At 36.2% G+C, this 5,680-nt stretch overlaps 1 pseudogene; it reads right to left on the bottom strand.

The window, feature by feature from the left end:
• Positions 1–4,919: 4,919 nt before the first annotated feature.
• LOC105624576 lies at positions 4,920–5,310 on the bottom strand (annotated as a pseudogene).
• Positions 5,311–5,680: the final 370 nt, after the last annotated feature.

The raw sequence follows: 5,680 nt of genomic DNA, 5'->3' as shown, positions 1-5,680 counted from the left end.
ATATATATATATATATATATATATATATATATATATATATATATATATATATATATATATATATATATATATATATATATACTGATCACAAAAGTACTTCTTGCGCNCTTTTTTGCTGAGTTGCGAACTCACAAGATGGGACAGATTCTTGATCCACGCAATGCCTGCGTTATTGTTTTATGAATCCTGCACGTAAAACAAATTGACATGCTTCTTCCTATTCGAGTCGTAAAAAAAAAATCATTTCTTTTTGCTTCTCGAAGCCGTACACGTTGATGGAGATATTGAGATTTTCAATTTTTTTAATTTGTTTAATTTTTTTAATTGGAAACTGGATGTCTTTAAGATTCAGTACCATATAATATGGATATAACTTTCGATTTGTTGTATTACTTTGAGCCGGGTATAGAGCGGCTACCACCGACCAGGCAAAATACGCATTGTTTAAAGGTTACACGTTAATTACCGTTTTCTTCATTTTAATTTCCCTCGCTAATTCAATGTGACATCCCGCATGCAATAGATTGTACGTGTTTATGTTAACAGTTAAATTTAGGATACGCGACAGTGTCCATCCGCTATCGCGCTCCTCGAGCGATGCTAAGATGGGTTCGACACGTACTATTCTTGTAAATCGGATTAAAGAGTTCATAGTTTTTTATACTGACACTTTTATTTGCGTGTTTATCACCTGATATAATTTACCATTAAACACGATGTTTACTTTAATATTGTTATGTCTCTGCATAACAATTTGCACATGTTCAATTTTTTTCGCGTCTTCAAGAAACTGGCAAGGTTGTGTCCAGAATTTATTATCTCGGTTAGTATATAGCTTTCAAATGCGATGTCTATTTCGTGCCATCTGAGTCTCGCGCTGTATCCAGCACATACTTGTAACTTGAAACGTTCACACCGAGTCCTTTAAACTGTTGAGTCGTGTGATATGAGCGATCAATGATTGTTTAACACCATTCGAAAATCATCGATGTTTAGCATGACTCTGTTCTTCCAGCGATTCAATGAAATTATCGCAATGCTGTTCCCACGCAAGAAATTCTCTCTCCACGCGTATTTAACTGAGCGGCTTGTGCTATGAGATCTCGTTCCGTTTGATCCATATTAAAATGTACTCTTTTTCACTAGAATATAATTTTCATGCAGTCACTAAAAAATACAATTTTTGCACAATTGCGTTAAATGTCTTTCATATTGTGCAAATAGAGCATAGTAATATTTGCATGGTAATATTTGATACAGCGGATCTCGACATTCCTTACAATACATACTATCAATATATATATAAGTATATTGACTAATAACATATGCGAACAGCATGAAGGCGTAAAAATAAATCATGCATTCTTATGATGCATGATGAGCAAAGCTTATCACGATCTGAAGAATGATTTGAAGTATAAATAATAAAAGTATGTGACGCATATCCTATTTGTTCTATCCAAAATATTGATTTCAGCTCACGTTATCGAACGACTTGTTACTTCAGCATGACATTGTCGTTTTCATAAATTCGCGATATCATAATTCTGATTCTGATTCTTCTTTAACAATTATAAATTCATCTTCTAAATTTTCTAAATCAATTTCTAATTCTTCTTAAGCTTTATGTTCTGCTTCTACTTCTATTACATCTTCGTATTCCATCTTGAATAAAAAAACTCAAAGAAACAAATTTTGTAAAAATTGAAGATTCATATATGTATTCTCTTTTATCTTTCAATTTACTACTGACAGCGTATATACAGATCTCTTCATTTTTATATGCTACTGAGGATAGGAGCATTTTTCTGAACATTCTTTTTCCATTATCGAATTTTTTATTTTTGTATCCGTCTAGATGATTCATGGTCTAATTTCTACATCGTAATTAAGATATGTAAATTCTACATTTTTGACAAAAGACTAGATGGAAATGAGATATTAATGGTATTATTTTCATGAACAAACATATTTTATTGTTAGCGTCGATTTCTTAGATAAAAAAATAGGTGCTTTCACTGAGCGTGGGGTGCGGGGATATTCGTAGGCGCGGGGGGGGGAGGCACGGGAAGGAAGGCGCGGGGAATACTAGTAAGGAAGGAGGAGGGCGCGGGAAGTCCCCGGAGCTATCGGTGTTTATAATGATACGTGATGTCGCCATGTGGCATCACTGGGGACCGTCATCTCACATTCTGTCGCCACCCTGCCGCAGACCTCGCGTTCACCCCAAAATGCGTTTCGGGCCGCCGCCGCAGACCCCGCGTCCACCCCAAAATGCGTTTTTTGGATCACTGCCGCCGCAGACCTCACGTCCCAAAACCGCGGTATTATAAACCGCGAACAAGTTTTTAAAGAAAAAAAAGAAAAAAAATATATAATAAATACATAATAAATATATATAATAAATATATATAATAAAATGAACAAGTTTTAACTTAAAATGAACAAAGAAAAAAATATATAATATATTATTTTTTTTTATCTTGTCCACACCCTTCACATTAATATTCCTTCTTTTCCTCTTCCTTCTCCTTTTCTTCTTCCTCTTTCAACCCGATTGTCAAAGCGTTCTCTTCTTCTATCTTTTCCTTCTCCTCCTCCTCGTCCTTTTCCTCCTCTTCCTCCTCCTCCTCCTCCTCCTCCTCCTCTTCCGCTGAATTTTTATTCCTCTTCCTCCTCCTCATCCTCCTGCCTGATTGTCAGGGCATTGAGGAGATAGATAAAATTAAGTTGATTTATTATTTCAAATAATATCTCCTCTTCAGGATATTTCAGAGGAGAAGAAAGAGAAGGATCCTTTAGATCTTCTAAGACATTCTCTTCTTCTCCTTCAAATGATATTCCAGAGAAGGAGAAGGAGAAGGATCCTCTAGATCTTCTCCTCTTCTTCTTCAAATGATATCTCCTCCTCTTCAAGATATTCCAGAGAAGGAGAAGGAGAAGGATCCTAAATTCTAAGGCATTCTCCTCTTTTATCTTTTCCTCCTCCTTCTTCTTTTCTTTCTCCTCTTCCTCCAATCTAATTGTCAAGGCATTCTCTTCTATCTTTTCTTCCATTTTCTCTACTTTTTCTTCCACTTCCTCTTCCTCTTCCACTTCCTCTTTCTTAATCACATCATCGAGATTGTCGATAAGATGAGTAAGTTCAATTTACACGCACTCGTGTAAGGTCATCCACCTCATCGACAATCTCGATGATGCAATGGAATAAATGTAACTGATTGACATATAATTGAGTGATAGCGATAATAACAGTGTCACTTTGAGAAGGAGAAGGAGGAGGAGGAGGAGGCAGTCTCTTCAACTTTATTGTTTTTTTTTCATCATCCATATTTCTCTAACACAGAGTCGAATCGAAAAATGTTGCTTATGGGGTGAGTAATAAAATACAGTATGTAGAAAAAAAAGAATAACATAAACTCAATTGCGCGTTTAAAGCCGGTCACACAACGTAAAAACAAACGTAATAATATAATAACAACCGATCGCGCGCGGACAATGCAAGACAATGACTGACGCTGAGACTCAACCTTCGTCGCAGCGAACCTGTCTAGGATTATCTTTAGGCGATAGTTGTATATAAAACAATTCAGATAAGTACCGTCACGAGAAAAGTATCGCTTATTTCGTTGCAGTATTCTTTATAAGAGTAGCTTAATATATAGTAGCCGCGATTATTTGCGCAGTCGAATTATTGAAAGTTCACGCTGCATTATTTTCACATCTATAATTCCTTCTTTTTTTCTTACGTAGAAAATATAGATACGTTCATACATATACGTTCATACATATATATATATATATATATATATATACATACGTACATACATACATACATGCGTAAGTACGTATATACGTATATGATTCGTGATACAACAAAAAAAACAAGCGTGACTGTTATTTATCTAAAACGGAGTACAATGGCGTGTCGAGGTATAGGATGAATAGATGGGTAAATGGATGGGAAATAAAGGAAGTATTTATCTTGATCAGAAAGTTCCCGGAATTCATTCAGAAAATTCAAAATACAAGTTTTATTCATCAAAAGTGATATTGTCCCTTTCAAAGTATTCCCCATCGACTGTAATGCACTTATGCCAGCGCTTGATCCAGCTCTCGAAACATTTCTGGAATTCTATTGTCGATATAGCCATCAGAGCCGTCTTCGATTTTTCCATTACCTCCTTTTGGCTGTTAAAATGCGTTTCCCGTAATGGTTTTTTCATGCCACTCATAAACGGCTGTTTTCTTTAGAATATCATTGCCGAAACAGTTTCTCAACATTTCCAAGGTTTTCACACCATTGAATCTATTTTTAACGCAAAATTTAATACAAACTCGTTGTTGCAAATTCAACTCCATTTTTAAAACTGTAAAAAATCGAAAATATGTGCAGAGGTAGATGTACTCAAGACGGTGTAACTTTTACAAATGTCAAGCTATGGTGATAAAATTTGGTGGGAATGTCAATGATAGATGTGGCAACTTAATCAAAAAAACAATAAAAAAAACTCAAATCAGCTGACTCAAAGCATCACCTGGTGGTAATTGCGGGAACTTTTTGATCAAGGTGGTATATAGTAATGGGAACGAAACAATTTTTTATTCACATGTTATTACATCGTTTCTTTTTTACGTACGTATTAAAAACTAAAGCCAATAATTCGCAATCGATGAGCTGATGCCCATTGAAAATGTCGCTATCACATATAGCGTTCTCAGACGCATTGAAGAATCGCGTATACTTAGCATCAACCGTATCGACGAATCGGGCTAATCGCTCGAACGTTATGTTGATACATCTGTCAAATTCAAACATACGTTGTAGCGATGTTTCCGTCATCGTACGGATGAAGAATCGAGACGTACGAGCGTAGCATCATTCAGCGTGCAAATGTTGACGATTAGCGGTCCAATGCTTATAAAATTATCTTTATATTCGTTTCGTAGCATCTTGTAAATATTCTATTGCTGTTCGTAGAGGCCCTTCCACGTTTCGAGAGATAGCGACAGTTCGTGTCCGCAATGATCTCCCAGGGCGATCTCCACATAACTCGGTGGACCAACGTTGATTCCAATTTCCAAATACTTGTAGCCCGTAGCCGTTAGATCATAACGTCTGCTCAATAAATGCACCGCATAATGCTCCATGCTGTGTACATACGTAATGTTAGACAACGTTTTCTTTTGTATATAGCACATTGAAACTTACATTTCTGCAGTCCTTCTTCATTTCGTATGATGTGTTGCTGTCTTTAGCGAAGTACATTTTTCAACCGTTCGTACAAGCGGATATCGCAAGACTTGCATCCGCGTAAATTGCAATGTATATGATAAAACTTCTAGAATAGAAGAGGGAGTAATCCTCCTCTCTTTCCAAGAATTGTGAACATGTTGACACATTTTTCTACATACTCTTTTTATCACGAGTTTATACTTTTTATGATTTATATTTCGAAGGCATTGATGATGATGATGATGATGATGATGATGATGATGATGATGATGAGCACGTTGGCGATTTTGATGCTTTTTCCTCAGAACATTCCCAATATCTCGCTTTTTCCTTCGATGGCGGTGGACTTGGCGAACTTGGCGACAAGGGACGGTACCCCTTTCACTCGATCGATTTTCGATGTATATATTCTTTTACTCGATTCATGTCTTAATGCTCGTAACT

The sequence above is a fragment of the Atta cephalotes genome, assembly GCF_000143395.1.
Source record: "Atta cephalotes unplaced genomic scaffold scaffold00082, whole genome shotgun sequence".
NCBI lineage: Eukaryota > Metazoa > Arthropoda > Insecta > Hymenoptera > Formicidae > Atta > Atta cephalotes.
The sequence above is the reverse complement of the archived record's forward strand: the minus strand, read 5'-3'. Positions and strand labels throughout refer to the sequence as shown.